Raw genomic sequence first — 17,500 nt, forward strand, 5'->3', positions numbered from 1 at the left:
ATTTCTTTGGGGTAATGCTAAAGTTGGCTGACCTTTTATAGATACCTGAGGGTCATTAGGCACCAATCAAGGATAATTCCATATATGTGTTACTGGGAGTGCAGCAACTAAGTGATATGTACTGAGACATACATGTATACTGTACTCTGTGCACACGGTCTGTTGCTCTGTGCACACACATCAAGAAAGAGATGGTCATCAGAGTATATTGATAGTGTGTCCACTTCCATACCTCTACCGCATTTCCACCACCACCATTACCACAAACCCCTACCACATTTCTTATACCCAACACCACTACCATACACCCCTACCACACTTCCAACATACACCTTACCACACTTCCACTACACACCCTATGCCACTAACACTAGCACCACACCTACTTATCAAGCAGCACTAGCAGTGGCAGCAAGTGAACGACCTTGGTGGGCTGCGACCCACAGGTGAAACCCCACCCTCCTCCCTCCTCCTATCCCTCCCCTCCCCAACACCCTCTCTCAAGTCAAGCACTCAGACACAAGCACGCTTTCCTGAAGCATTAGGAAAGTGTATTTTACAGTATCTCTTCCCACATTTCTCCATTCCTTCACCACATTCATCCTCCTTTCCCTTCTCTCTTCTCTTCTCTCTGAGAACACAAAGAAAAAATGAATGACAATGAAGTGTATTTGCATGTGTGTTTGTGCAGCGAGCCTAAATGAATTCTTACAATGACATGACAGGAAATTCTACAAGAACCTGATACAGAAAATTCTACAAGGACCTGATACAGAAAATTCTACAAGGACCTGACACGGAACTGTTACAGGAAATTCAACAAGGACCTGAGACATGCAATTTGCTATAAGGATTCCTGGACCATATACGGAGAAGCTACTGCAAATGGAACCTTCAGAAACAAGTGGCAGAAGACAGGAACTGACGCATCACTCTACAAGTCTACCCACCGTGGAAGATCCCAGGTTGAACATACAATATTTACTCAAACAATATATGTAATCACACAGAGGGAACAAATACGTCAATATGTAAACACACATGATATACATACTAGAAGCTCAATCCAAGGTCACATACAAAAGAGGAACTGCTTTAAAACAATATGCATTCACATGCAAACACATATACAGAGAAATCCTGAATACAGTGCATACAGGATACCAATAAAAGTCTTGTTCACTTGCATGGTCGAGAACAGGCACTAAAGTCAATTCCCTGACCAACGGGGCTGTGGTTGGTACGTCGGTTTACGTGCGGCCAACAGTAACAGCTCGTTGATCAGGTCCTGATCCACTCGCGAGGCTTGGTCATGATCAGGCTGCGGGGCGTTAACCCTGAACACCCTCCAGGTACACACACACACATACACAAGGAAAAGCAATGCAAGAGTCTACATTCACTTGTATATACATGCGTGTATACATACTGCATACATGTATATAATACTGTATTTATTTAGAAAAGCAGTGCAAGAGTCTGTATCACAGTGACATTTAGATGAGATAAACAGCGAGAAGGTATCACAAGGTACATGAAATACGTTGTTCATACATTTTACCTAATTTTTATTCCTTTGTTTAAGTTTATGTTACTGTCTTGTTTCCATTTCTCCTCCTTCTCTCCTACACCCTCGTTTCCTCCCTCCTGTCTCCCTCTCCCTCTACACACACACACACACACACACACACACACACACACACACACACACACATTTACAGATACGAAGAAAACCAAGATAAGACTAGGAGCGTGCTGGTGATGATATGAACTTACCATCCTTGGCAGGAACCCCACTCTAGTTGCTACCACGCCAACCATCACAACTATGTCAACCCCTACACAACCATGTCAACCACAACACAACCATGTCAACTAACACCCAATGTTTGCAAATCACACACAATGCTTGTAAATCAAACAAAATGTTTGTAACACACACAATGCTTGTAAATCACACAAGTTTGTAAATCACACACAATGTTTGTAAATCAAACAAAATGCTTGTAAATCACAATGTTTGAAATACACACGCTTGTAAATCACACAATGTTTGTAAATCACAAATGTTTTAAATCCCCAAATGTTTTTTAAAACAAACAATGTTTGTAAATCACAAAATGTTGTAAATCACACAATGGTAAATCACACAAGTTTTAAATCCCCCAATGCTTGTAAATCAACAATGTTTGTAAATCACACACAATGTTTGTAAATCACACACAATGCTTTAAATCACAAATGTTTGTAAATCCAAGTTTTAAATCACACAAATGCTTGAAATCACAAATGTTTGTAAATCACAAATTTTTTAAATCACACACAAGTTTGTAAATCACACAAATGCTGTAAATCAAAAAAAATCAACACAAAATTTGAAACCAAGCTTTTAAATCACACAATTTTTTAAACCCCCAAAAGTTTGTAAATCAAAAACAATGGGGCTTAATTCAAAATCAATTAAACCTTCCATGTGGATGATATGAATACATCATCAACGTGGATGAGTCAACACATCATCAATGTGGATGGTGAGTCAAACATATCAACATGGATGATGATTCAACACATCATCCACGCAGATGAGTCAACACATTATCGCCCACGAGGATGAGTCAACACATCGTCATCCACGAGGATGAGTTAACACATCATCACCCACGAGGATGAGTCAACACATCACTATCCACGAGGATGAGTCAACACATCACTATCCACGAGGATGAGTCAACACATCATCCACGAGGATGAGTCAGCACATCATCATCCACGAGGATGAGTCAACACATCATTCACAAGGATGAGTCAACACATCATCCACGAGGATGAGTCAGCACATCATCATCCACGAGGATGAGTCAACACATCATTCACAAGGATGAGTCAACACATCATCCACGAAGATGAGTCAGCACATCATCATCCACGAGGATGAGTCAACACATCATTCACAAGGATGAGTCAACACATCACTATCCACGAGGATGAGTCAACACATCACTATCCACGGGAATGAGTCAACACATCACTATCCACGAGGATGAGTCAACACATCACTATCCACGAGGATGAGTCAACACATCACTATCCACAAGGATGAGTCAACACATCATTCACAAGGATGAGTCAACACATCATCCACGAGGATGAGTCAACACATCACTATCCACAAGGATGAGTCAACACATCATTCACAAGGATGAGTCAACACATCATCCACGAGGATGAGTCAACACATCATCCAGGAGGATGAATCAACACATCATCATCCCCGAGGATGAGTCAACACATCATCCACGAGGATGAGTCAACACATGATCATCCACGAGGATGAAATATCCCATCAACTTCCACTCGAATGTTGAGTCACCACATCACCTTAACATCGCTAGATTCTACAAGAAATATATGATCAACCAGGCTGTGATAGTGAGGGAAAAGTTCATTAGACAGGAGTGAGTATGAATGAGTGGTGGTTGTGGTAGCTTGATTGGCAGAATGCTTGTTCTGAAAGGTGTGTGCACTGTTACCTCTACTCTCGTCCCTTCCCTTTCCCACCCGGTGGTAGTTGACATGGGACCCTCCCACCGGAGTGTACTCACTTGACTTTCGACTCCCATCAAGTCTGTAAGTGTTTAATCCACTCCTGTTTAATCATTTATTTTGTTAAGATTGTGGTTTAATTTAAACAAGCGCTTCACTCCTGTTTCTGATTTCTGCTGTTATTTGATATGACTTACGCATTGTAACGTAAACGTCTTTGCTCTCACCATTTCTTTCAAAGGCCTTATGCCTATCATGTGAGTGACAGCTTGTCAGGATTGTTATATTGTTTAGCCTTGATTGTCGGCTCGGGTCACCCGACACAGGTGAGCACCAAGGTCTATGCTTAGATCTAAGACCTCGCTACACATTTTTAATGAATTTCGCCATCAATGGAACGTAACTCGGCATCGAGAGTTCTCCACCCTGAGGGGATCTCTGCAGTTCCTCTTCCAGTGGTGGCTGATATACTGACATCTTCAGACCATCCTATAGCAGATCTCCACGAACATTTCGTAAGTGTTGAATACTGGCCACTCGACAGCTGAGAGCGATTCTTATGAATAACTAAGTACCTCCGTTCTACTTAATTTGTACACTTGTTGGGGTCGCCATGTTTTCTTCAAGAGGCACATCAGCCACGTTTACCCGTGACCACCCGACATCAACACCAGCAAGTGATTAAAATCTACGTGCCAAGAATACCGGCACTGCGGAAGTCCATCTATCCCCTATATTATCTGTGTATATTAACTTTGAGTCACTATACTTGTGTATTTCACTATTTACTTCAATAGAATTATTTTTAAAAGTATTAAATTTTTATACAAGTTCTGCATATTATTAATAAATTTGTCTACCTTGTGTTATTGATTTTTCTATTTTTTATTTCCATTAAGAGGAACTGGTCTTATCAGATCCTCTTTGAGGCTCTGATAGGGCCGTTGCACCTTTACAGACAGCTATGGGAGCTGCGTGCAGCATAACTAATGACGACTTACCTTCAACCACTCGTGATGCGACAACTGAGAATGAGTAGGCAGATTAATGGGGGTTTAACCCTTTTGATTACGCGAGGGTCATAAGGCTTCATGTAAACCGTTCGCCAATCAGGAATAGTTAAATTCCTCAAGTAGAGATTAAACTGTGTATACATACATTGAGACATGCACCTTACAGTGCACATCCTGCGGAATATGGCAGACCCCAAGCAGTGACTGCCCCACCCACACGCATCTGCTCAGTGAAGAATGCTGTACGCTTTACAAATGCAATGGTTGAGTGGTGGTTCTTGGTCGGGGGGGGGGGGGGGGTAGGAATGTCTCCTGACATGGGAGGACGAGTTGGTCATTAATCATTCAGAGGCACTAGTCTTGTCATACGAATGTGAGACAGGTAGTAGGCTGGTAGACTGCAACTATCCAGGGAGTTACTACTCTTGTCACGGCGTAAAATATAACAGGCTCTGGCAAAGTTGCAGCTGCTTTCCCTTTTTCTTTCTACTTCATTCAGTGTGCTTCTTAATAGATCTTGCAACATTTGCTTCCCATCTGGGGAAAGTCCAACTGTGCTGCCACCGCACCCAAGAGGCTTCACCTAAAACACATTAACACAACCTACTCACTAGCAAAACAACCACTGGCACACCTTGCATTACTGAATTCACAAATAGTTAAAACCGTCAAGGTCTTAAAGCAGATGAAGAATGAAAGGTAATCATATCTGATCCTTGAATCAAGAACCCTTCACCATTTGAAAGGCGTATCCTTACTAGCTATCCTCTCGCTGCCTTTAACAAAAAAAATATGTATTCTACGTCCAACTATAGAATATTTAACGTGTAGTGTAGACGTAGTGTTAAGCTGAAGCAAATAAAACATTAATACACCAATGTTCGTTAATATCATACATTAATCAATACAACACGATTAACAAATAAGTTTATTACCACAAGAAATGCCAGAAATAAACGCCTATTATTATAATTAGCTAAACTTCCAATTATAATTAACCCTACTATAATTACGTTTACCCCTACACTAATTATACTTAACAGCACCTATAATTTACAGTAAGATAATGAAGCACGCAGCACTGATCAGAATATACACTTCGCTATTAGGAATCTATCACCACTTCCGGCTAAGGGAATCGGAGCATCAATTTACCTGCACAAATAGATAGTATATTCGTATTTAGTATATTCATAAATCACAGATCAACGGAACTCTTACACAGGCCGGGAAGGCATTATTAACATCCCTTCATAAACCTAATTTACAGATCAATATTTCTCTTACACATCCAGGGAATTGATATTTGCCCACAACATAAACATAAATCACACAGGGAATTTATATATCATCAGTTTCTTGTGTAAACAAACATCACAAGGTTGAGTAGGTCACTCACTGACATTTAAGAGTCAAAGAGCAGTGAAGTGGGGAGCCGGATGACGGGAGGGGGAGTAGTAGAGAGGGGAGTAGAGGGTAGTGGTGGGGCAGTTGTCAGGGATAGTAGCGATGATAACACTGGTGAGGGTAGCAGAAATGGGGATAGAAGTGGTGGAGGGGATATAAAGATATAAGATTTTATTTCTTTGTAAAGGTTATAATGTGTAATTACAATTTTGGTTTGTTAATTACAAAGAAAGCCACTACCATACCGGGACATTTCGGGCAGTCTAATCCTAATACATAATAACTCCTTAAATCTAGACAGGCGTTAGTGTGGGATGGAAGGTTGGTTGGTTAGGTTTAAAACCTACCGACTACACGACTATACACCCCCGTGGATGTGGGAGGGATAGGCATTATCAAGACAGAACGGGCCGAAACGTCGTCTACAGATCCTCTTCCTCCAGAGTGAGTTATGAATAAATTGTAATGAATTGTTTGAAAAACCGACAAGTTGAAGATTGAGACACTTATGCAACATATGAGAATCTTTATTCAGGAAACGTTTCGCCACACAGTGGCTTCATCAGTCCAATACAAAGTAGAAAGTTGTAAGGAGAGGAGGAGTTTGAGGTAATCAGTCCCTCAGCCTGGAGTCGACGTGTTCAGTTCATCAATCTTGTAGAATGTACAGCATAGGGCCGTAGACATGGCTTATATACTGTAGTCAGGTGAGGCGAAGCAGGAGTAGGCGGGGTCATAGTGGTACCATCCACTAGTCGAAGTAGGTCTTCGTCCAAAGGTTCGACAAACCATTCATTACAACTGCCAGACACTGCAGCATCATGGGATCTTGTTACAAAGAATTCTTCAACACTTGTCCAACCTTTGGACGAAGACCTACTTCGACTAGTGGATGGTACCACTATGACCCCGCCTCCTCCTGCTTCGCCTCACCTGACTACAGTATATAAGCCACATCTACGGCCATATACTGTACATTCTACTGAACACATCGACTCCAGGCTGAGGGACTAATTACCTCAAACTCGTCCTCTCCTTACAACTTTCTACTTTGTATTGGACTGATGAAGCCACTGTGTGGCGAAACGTTTCCTGAATAAAGATTCCCATATGTTGCATAAGTTGATAAATTAGACACATATGCAACTCTTGGGTATCTTTATTCAGGAAACGTTTCGCCACACAGTGGCTTCATCAGTCCATACATAGGAGAAACTTGAAGAACAGGAGGAGAATGAGGTAATCAGTCCCTCAACCTTGAGTCGATGTGGTCAGTCCATCAATCTTGAATAGAATGATTGATGGACTGACCACATCGACTCAAGGTTGAGGGACTGATTACCTCATTCTCCTCCTGTTCTTCAAGTTTCTCATATGTATGGACTGATGAAGCCACTGTGTGGCGAAACGTTTCCTGAATAAAGATACCCAAAAGTTGCACATGTGACTAATTTATCATCGTGTCGGTTCTCTGAACCATTGATCTACATGTTGCATAAGTGTATGAATGAATTGTTCCAGGTGTGATATTGTGACATTCTTCTGGGAGTAAATCTCTGGCAGTTACACCCTCACTAACCAGGCTATCAACCACAAAACCTTGACTGGGACCGGAATCGTCCACAGATACGTTCCCCAGCCAACACCTGCCTCACACTTCAACTCCCCCAACACCCACAGGTCAGGACCCGCTCCACCTTTACTCTCATATTTAGTCTTACCTGTTACCTGGATACCTGGAGGTTATTCCGGGGATCAACGCCCCCGCGGCCCGGTCCATGACCAGGCCTCCCGATGGATCAGGGCCTGATCAACTAGGCTGTTACTGCTGGCCGCACGCAGTCCAACGTACGAGCCACAGCCCGGCTGATCCGGCACTGACTTTAGGTATCTGTCCAGCTCTCTCTTGAAGGCAGCCAGGGGTTTATTGGCAATTCCCCTAATGCTTGATGGGAGGCTGTTGAACAGTTTTGGGCCCCGGACACTTATGGTGTTTTCTCTTAGTGTACCAATGGCGCAACTACTTTTTATTGGCGGCATTTTGCATCGCCTGTCCAGTCTTTTACTTTCGTAGGGAGTGATTTCTGTGTGCAGATTTGGGACCATTCCTTCCAAGATTTTCCAAGTGTAGATTATGATATATCTCTCCCTCCTGCGTTCCAACGAGTACAAGTCAAGTGCTTCCAAGCGTTCCCAGTAGTTAAGGTGCTTGACAGAACTTATACGTGCAGTAAAGGATCTCTGTACACTCTCTAGATCTGCGATTTCACCTGCTTTGAATGGAGATGTTAATGTACAGCAGTATTCCAGCCTAGAGAGAACAAGTGATTTGAAAAGGATCATCATGGGCTTGGCATCTCTCGTTTTGAAAGTTCTCATTATCCATCCTATCATTTTCTTTGCACGTGCGATCGTGGCACTGTTGTGATCCTAGAAAGTGAGATCCTCAGACATTACTACTCCCAGGTCCCTTACATTATTTTTCCGCTCTATTGTATGGCCGGAGTCAGTAGTATACTCTGTTCTAGTTATTATCTCCTCCAGTTTTCCATAACGGAGTAGTTGGAATTTGTCCTCATTGAACATCATATTGTTTACCGTTGCCCACTGGAAAACTTTGTTCATATCTTCTTGGAGGTTAACCGCGTCCTCAGCAGATGACAGCCTCATGCAGATCCTAGTATCATCCGCAAAGGATGATACGGTGCTGTGGTGTATATCTCTGTTTATGTCTGATATGAGGATAAGGAATAAGATGGGGGCGAGTACTGTGCCTTGTGGAACAGAGCTCTTCACTATGGCAGCCTCCGATTTAACTCTGTTGACCACTACTCTTTGTGTTCGATTTGTTAGGAAGTTGAAGATCCATCTCCCCACTTTCCCAGTTATTCCTTTAGCACGTATTTTATGGGCTATTACGCCATGATCGCATTTGTCAAATGCTTTTGCAAAGTCTGTGTATATTACATCTGCATTCTGATTTTTTTCCAGTGCATCCAAGGCCATGTCATATTGATCCAGTAGTTGTGAGAGGCAGGAGCGACCTGCCCTGAACCCATGTTGCCCTGGATTGTGCAGATTTTGGGAATCCAGGTGATTTGCAATCCTGCTTCTTAGCACTCTTTCAAAGATTTTTATGATGTGGGACGTCAGAGCTATTGGTCTATAGTTCTTAGCTAATGCTTTGCTGCCACCTTTATGGAGTGGGGCTATATCCGTTGTTTTAAGTGACTGTGGAATTTCACCCATGTCCAAGCTCCTCCTCCATAGTGTACTTAGGGCACGCGAGAGGGGTTTCTTGCAGTTCTTAATGAAAACAGAGTTCCACGAATCTGGGCCCGGGGCTGAGTGCATAGGCATGTTGTCAATTGCTTTTTCGAAATCTATCGGAGTTAGGGTAATGTCGGAAATCTGGCATACATTTATGGAGTTTTGAAGCTCATTCATGAAGAAATCATTTGGGTCGTCGATCCTCAGACCGATTAGTGGTTCACTAAACACAGAGTCGTACTGGGATTTCAATATTTCACTCATTTCCTTGTTGTCATCTGTGTAAGTCCCATCCTGTCTGAGTAAGGGCCCGATACTATATGTGGTATTTGCCTTGTTTTTGGCATATGAAAAGAAATATTTTGAATTTCTTTCAATTTCACTAATAGCTTTAAGCTCCTCCTGCCTCTCCTGGTTCCTGTAAGAGTCATTTAGCTTAAGTTCGATAGTTTCCACTTCCCTGGTCAGCGCCTCCTTTCGTGTATCAGATATTCTAGCACTCCTGAGGAGCTCAGTGACTCTTCGTCGTCTTCTGTAGAGGGAGCGTCTTTTTCTCTCCAGTTTACTCCTGCTCTTCTTCTTTCTTAGGGGAATATGCCTAGAACATGCTTCGGCTACCAGGAAGTTGATCCTTTCAAGGCACTGGTTTGGATCCATGTCATTTAAGACATCTTCCCAACATGTTTCGTTTAGGACATGGTTTACCTGGTCCCAGTTGATGTTCTTGTTGTTGAAATTGTATTTTGTGAAGACACCTTCACAGGTACATGCATTCTGCTGTTCAGGACCCCTATGCATGTACATGGTTTACCTGGTCCCAGTTGATGTTCTTGTTGTTGAAATTGTATTTTGTGAAGACACCTTCACAGACATTTCTGCTGTTCAGATATGCATGTACGTCTGGACTTCGATTAGATTGTGATTTAGTTGATATTCTTATGTCTCTTATCAGGTCCTCATTATTTGTGAAGATAAGGTCAAGTGTGTTTTCTAGTCTTGTTGGTTCCACTATCTGCTGGCTTAAGGTGTGTTTTTCGCAGAGACTTAGTAGCTCATGTGTGTGTGACCTTTCATCTGCGCTACCTCCGGGGATTGTTTCAGCTATAACATTATTTGCTACATTCTTCCATTTTGTATGCCTTAGGTTGAAATCACCAAGCAGTAAGATGTTTGGGGATGGAGCTGGAAGGTTTTCCAAACAGTAATCGATTTTCAGTAGCTGTTCCTTGAACTGTTGTGAGGTTGCATCTGGTGGCTTGTATACAACCACAATGACTAGGTTTTGGTTCTCGATCTTTATTGATAGAACTTCAACTACCTCATTTGTGGTGTTCAGCAACTCCGTGCAGATAAGGGACTCTGACATACAGGCCAACCCCCCCTTGTTGCCTGTTTTTTCTGTCGCATCTAAAAAGGTTGTAACCACTTATCCATATTTCACTGTCAAAGTGATCTTTTGTGTGAGTCTCTGTGAAGGCTGCAAACATTGCATTAGACTCCACTAGAAGTCCACTGATAAAAGGTATTTTGTTGTTGGTGGATGGCTTAAGGCCCTGTATATTAGCAAATATTAACGAGGTTGTATTCTGTGTTTGTTGGGGGGATTTTGTTATTGGCATCAGTAGTTGTAATTCTTACACGTGATCCCAGTGCACAGTCGCCATGGGTGAACTGCGCGTGCGTGCGTGTGTTTCCTTCAAAATGTAAGCCTGCAAGCACACGTTATATAATGTGTGTGCGTGTGTGTGAATATAATGCAGAGAATTCGTATTCTGGAAATTAGGAGGAGATGCGGGATTACCAAAACTATTATACAGAGGGCTGAGGATGGGTTGTTAAGGTGGTTCGGACACGTAGAGAGGGAGGAACAAAACAGAATGACTTCGAGAATGTATAAATCTGTAGTGGAGGGAAGGCGGGGTAGAGGTCGGCCAAGGAAAGGTTGGAGGGAGGGATGGGGGGTAAAGGAGGTTTTGTGTCCGTGGCTTGGACTTCCAGTAAGCATGCGTGAGCGTGTTAGATAGGAACGAATGGAGACAAATGGTTTTTAGGACTTGGCGTCCTGTTGGAGTGTGCGCAGGGTAATATTTATGACGGGGTATATAGCCCCACTCCATAAAGGTGGCAGCAAAGCATTAGCTAAGAACTATAGACCAATAGCTCTGACGTCCCACATCATAAAAATCTTTGAAAGAGTGCTAAGAAGCAGGATTGCAAATCACCTGGATTCCCAAAATCTGCACAATCCAGGGCAACATGGGTTCAGGGCAGGTCGCTCCTGCCTCTCACAACTACTGGATCACTATGACATGGCCTTGGATGCACTGGAAGAAAATCAGAATGCAGATGTAATATACACAGACTTTGCAAAAGCATTTGACAAATGCGATCATGGCGTAATAGCCCATAAAATACGTGCTAAAGGAATAACTGGGATAGTGGGGAGATGGATCTTCAACTTCCTAACAAATCGAACACAAAGAGTAGTGGTCAACAGAGTTAAATCGGAGGCTGCCATAGTGAAGAGCTCTGTTCCACAAGGCACAGTACTCGCCCCCATCTTATTCCTTATCCTCATATCAGACATAGACAGAGATATACACCACAGCACCGTATCATCCTTTGCGGATGATACTAGGATCTGCATGAGGCTGTCATCTGCTGAGGACGCGGTTAACCTCCAAGAAGATATAAACAAAGTTTTCCAGTGGGCAACGGTAAGCAATATGATGTTCAATGAGGACAAATTCCAACTACTCCGTTATGGAAAACTGGAGGAGATAATAACTAGAACAGAGTATACTACTGACTCCGGCCATACAATAGAGCGGAAAAATAATGTAAGGGACCTGGGAGTAGTAATGTCTGAGGATCTCACTTTCAAGGATCACAACAGTGCCACGATCGCACGTGCGAAGAAAATGATAAGATGGATAATGAGAACTTTCCAAACGAGAGATGCCAAGCCAATGATGATCCTTTTCAAATCACTTGTTCTCTCTAGGCTGGAATACTGCTGTACATTAACATCTCCATTCAAAGCAGGTGAAATCGCAGATCTAGAGAGTGTACAGAGATCCTTTACTGCACGTATAAGTTCTGTCAAGCACCATAACTACTGGGAACGCTTGGAAGCACTTGACTTGTACTCGTTGGAACGCAGGAGGGAGAGATATATCATAATCTACACTTGGAAAATCTTGGAAGGAATGGTCCCAAATCTGCACACAGAAATCACTCCCTACGAAAGTAAAAGACTGGGCAGGCGATGCAAAATGCCCCCAATAAAAAGTAGGGGCGCCATTGGTACACTAAGGGAAAACACCATAAGTGTCCGGGGCCCAAAACTGTTCAACAGCCTCCCATCAAGCATTAGGGGAATTGCCAATAAGCCCCTGGCTGCCTTCAAGAGAGAGCTGGACAGATACCTAAAGTCAGTGCCGGATCAGCCGGGCTGTGGCTCGTACGTTGGACTGCGTGCGACCAGCAGTAAGAGCCTAGTTGATCAGGCCCTGATCCATCGGGAGGCCTGGTCATGGACCGGGCCGCGGGGGCGTTGATCCCCGGAATAACCTCCAGGTAACCTCCAGGGGTTCAGGGAAACCGGGAGGCCGGACTTGAGTCCTGGAGATAAGATGTATAGTGTCTGCACTCTAAAGAAAGGGTGTTAATGTTGCAGTTTTATAACTGTAGTATAAGCACGCCTCTGGCAAGACAGTGATGGAGTAAATGGTGAAAATTTTTCTTTTTCGGGCCACCATACCTAGGTGGGAAACGGCCGATGTGTTAATAATAATAATAATGTATATATTATATATATATATATATATATATATATATATATATATATATATATAAATGTCTATATTATATGAGAGAGAGAGAGAGAGAGAGAGAGAGAGCCAGCGCCTTCATTATAGTTATGAGGCGGGGTCATGAGGTATGACTCGACCCTTGCAAATCCAACTAAATGACTACACACTTTTCCAACCCTCTCTCCCCTCTCCCTCATACCACGACAGTGGTCTATCAATTCTTATCTTCACCACGACCCCAAAAAAGGCACAGGTGGACAACATTCGCAGAGACCTTTCAAAGAGCAATGGTTCAACCTTTGATAATACTGAGTTATCTCCTGCTGTACAAGGCAGGTCAGTTGTACAAGTTAGGTCAGTTGTACACGTCACTCGTACACGTCACGTCAATTGTACACTTCACTTAATGTACTTTAAACGACGTTTCGGCATGTTTCGCTACCATCATTAAGTCACGAGAGATATGAGTATTATTATTATTATTATTATCATCAAAAAGAGGAATTTGATAATGGTTCAGTAGGGGCCGAAACGTGTAGCATCTCCAAACTGTGGGTTAATCGCTATTATGAAGAAGAAACTAACATTAACTAAATTTATGTACTAAGAAGTGAGTAACAGGCAAGAACACAGAGAAAAATTATATAAAATACCGGTGGATAGAATACACGATGAGTACAGACAAATGCAGAATAATGCTATCCTTTCCTGACGTTTCGCCCTAACAGTGGGTTTTATCGTCACAAAAACTGTTTGCTGACGTGTTAGAGCATTTCATTAGTCTCGATAACCGATAAGCTGGTAAATAAGACGCTTGTGTAACATTTGGGTAGCTTTATTCTGGAAACTTTTCGCCAGTCAGAAGCTTCTTCAGCTCAAAGTAGAGAATGGTGGAAGATGAGGAGTTTGAGGTAATCAGTCCATCAGCCTGGAGTCGATGTGTTCAGACTGAACACACTGTATGATGCTAATAATTGTACAATGATGATCTGTTTGGACGGAGTTGATAACGGCAAAATCAGGTAATTAAAGCACCAGACTCAAGCCCTATAAGGGACCAGACTCACCAGGCTCTAGGGACTAGACTTATCATACTTGATCCGTTTCAAATGTTCTTCTACCCTTTCACTTTGGTGTGTGGCCAGGCTCTCTTAATGACTGCCTCATCAACCAGGCTATTGCAGTTAATGGCCTGCTGTACCACACATCCATCACATCCTGGCTGATCTGACGCATAGTGGAGGTACTGATTCCACTTTTCCCTTGAAAACTTTACTCCGGCAAGGAACAAGACTTCTAAGGAACCAGCCTAATACAGGATCTGTTACCCAGGATTAGCACTAATAGTGTCGAGGGAAATGTTATAAAACACCGACCCCTCAAGGGAGGTTCCTTGACGCTGGTGAAGGGCTTTTGATCTAGGGAATTGGATCCGTGCTCCAGTTCCCTGAATTAAGCCTGAATACCTTCCATCCCCCCCACAGGGGCTGTATAATTCTACGGGTTTAGTGTTTCCCCATGATTATAATAATGTAAAATACTGACACGATGGAGAAAAAAAATGTAATGGATCAAAAAGAAGCATGAACAAAACTAGTTCGGTTTTTAATATGTCCTAGTGTTTACTCGCATGTCCTTGTAAACCACCTGTCGGCATCAATTACCAAGGTTTAAGCCACACAAATGCAGTATAATGTGATCCTTTAATGACAAACAGATCTCGGTTCTCTTTGCAACTTCATAAAACTTGGTGTGTGGGCGAAACGTTATCAATAAAGAGTTACATTATATTACACATGTGCCCTTTTTCTATTAACAATGTGGAGTAGCTAAGGATGTGATATCTCTGCTACGACACATCACTCAGGGGACGTAAAAGGTTGCGCTTGTCATCCCACTTTAAAACCACTTCGTAACTTAAAAATGCAATAGGCCTAATGGCCCATGCTAGGCAGGTTCTCAAATCCAACCCTTCTATTTGTATACATATACACGTTGGAAATAAGTTTGTTTGTGGTTAACAAAGAAGAGAGGCAAAGGCAAAGAATAAGTAAGCAAACAAACATAAGGAGCAAGAACGATGAAGAAGAGAGAACTGAGTAGAGGAGTTTGGAAGAACTGCGCAGTTAAGAAGGGAAACAAAAATATAATAAGCTGAAGTAAATATTATTACCGGCTATTATTATTATTCTGAAATATTAAAAATAATAATAGCAATAACAAATATTTTATCACAAAAAAAAGAGCGTTATTATTGTTGCACAAACCAAGTGTTTACTGTAACAGAATTGAAAATGGAAGGAGGGAGATGAACTTATAAAGAAATTATACACAAGGAAAGCAAATGAACCAGAGAGGTTATCACCTTGGGTCAGGAGGGAGGGAATAGAAGACGCGTGTGACCTCAAAGCAAGGATTTAAAGGTCAATAAAACGAGGCAACTGCCAGGTAGCATGAAACTGCAAATATGATCCTAATGCTGTACATAAAACTGGGAAAAGACAGGAATTACTTTAACTAAAGATCAGTATCACTAATATTAGGGGCTAAGATCAGTTGAATTTGTAGGTCATTTAGAGAGAGATTTACATTACGAGACATCAAAGATGACCAGAAGGACATGATCATGACATAAAATACCGAGAGGACATAACAGTGTTTTAAGACGCCAGGTGAAGGAGCCAGGAGTCATACCTGGAGTTTACCTGGAGAGAGTTCCGGGGGTCAACGCCCCCGCGGCCCGGTCTGTGACCAGGCCTCCTGGTGGATCAGAGCCTGATCAACCAGGCTGTTACTGCTGGCTGCACGCAAACCAACGTACGAGCCACAGCCCGGCTGATCAGGAACCGACTTTAGGTGCTTGTACAGTTAAAGAAAATGATAAGCCAACAGGACAACAGGAAAAAATCAGATAAGCTAACAGGGAAAGAATTCAATCTCGGGGTAGGATGTGACAATAGCTAGGTGAGGTGGTGTGGTGGAAGCATTCCTTTTGCACAATTTTTAAGTTAGAGGTGTCCCGTGGCTCAGTCGGCAGCGCACTCAGCTCATATACCCAGTGTCCGTGGTTCGATCACCAGCAAGGGTGAAACGTTGGCCATATTTCCTTACACCTGCTGCCCCTGTTCACCTAGCTGTAAATAGGTACTTGGGTGTTAGTCGACTGGTTTGGGTATCATCCTTAGGGCTGGGCTTTCAACTTAGCTGATGCAGGATAAAAGCTCTTAGCCTGTAAAAAAAATCATATATCCCCTTTTCTATATCTTGTCCCACATAAACCATTCTCCCTACTTTTACAATCACTACCACTACTACCTCCATTTCCAGCCTTATCTCTATCACTACTACCTCTCTTGGCCCCGTCTCTGTCTGCTTGCCTATATTTACTGGCTTACTCTATCTTTCGTGTTAGTGTGACTTTGTAAATGGTCCGATACGGACCAAAACGTCGTCGTAAGCTTATCTCTTCTATGTTCGGGTTATCTGTGTATTGTTCCAGTCACGGTAGTGTGCCTTTTTGTTCATTAAAGTATATCATATTGATGGGGAGAAGTCAGCAAAGCTGATCAATGCAATTTAAGAGACTGGCGAAGGAGCTATGACTCAACTCCTGTACACAGGTGAGTACACAGACGTGAGGTGACTAAACTTCCACCAGAGAAACAAGAATGTTCAACCTTGTGGCTAGGCAGTCTCGACTACAATGAACTTTGAGAGTGAAAACAACCAGATTTGATGTACAGATGCTTTATCACTGGCTACCCGGTGAGTGGGGAATGGTGGGGAGGGAGAGAGGGGATGGTGGGGTGGGAGGAGTGAGGGATGGTATGAGGAAGGGTAAGAGAGGGAGTGTGAGGGAATGAGAGGGAGAGACGGGGGGAGGGAGGTATTACATTACAGCTGGTGGTCTACGACGGGGCTTACCCCACGTGGTCGTCACGTCATCTCGGTCAGTCAACAAGATAAGATAAGATAAGATAAGATTTCGTTCGGATTTTTAACCCCGGAGGGTTAGCCACCCAGGATAACCCAAGAAAGTCAGTGCGTCATCGAGGACTGTCTAACTTATTTCCATTGGGGTCCTTAATCTTGTCCCCCAGGATGCGACCCACACCAGTCGACTAACACCCAGGTACCTATTTGCTGCTAGGTGAACAGGACAACAGGTGTAAGGAAACGTGTCGAATGTTTCCACCCGCCGGGAATCGAACCCGGGCCCTCCGTGTGTGAAGCGGGAGCTTTAGCCACCAGGCCACCAGGCCAGTGCCCAAACATTCCCAAGCACGCTTTAAAAATAAAAAAATAATAATAAAAAAAAAAGTATCAGCCACTTCAAATCCGGGTTAAAAACATCTCCCACCTTACAAGCCATTTAAAAAAATTATCACTCGAAACAATTTAAGAATATCACCCATCTCAAACTCAATCTATAAAACATCATACTCTCCTAAA

At 42.8% G+C, this 17,500-nt stretch overlaps 1 protein-coding gene across 1 annotated transcript in view; it reads right to left on the reverse strand.

Annotated features, from left to right (window-relative positions):
- Positions 1–17,500, reverse strand: part of Fim (plastin-2 Fim) — a 273,290-nt gene that overhangs the window by 235,995 nt on the left and 19,795 nt on the right. The gene's annotated exons all lie outside the window — the stretch shown is intronic.

This window comes from Cherax quadricarinatus, chromosome 76, assembly GCF_038502225.1.
Source record: "Cherax quadricarinatus isolate ZL_2023a chromosome 76, ASM3850222v1, whole genome shotgun sequence".
NCBI classification, from domain to species: Eukaryota; Metazoa; Arthropoda; class Malacostraca; order Decapoda; family Parastacidae; genus Cherax; species Cherax quadricarinatus.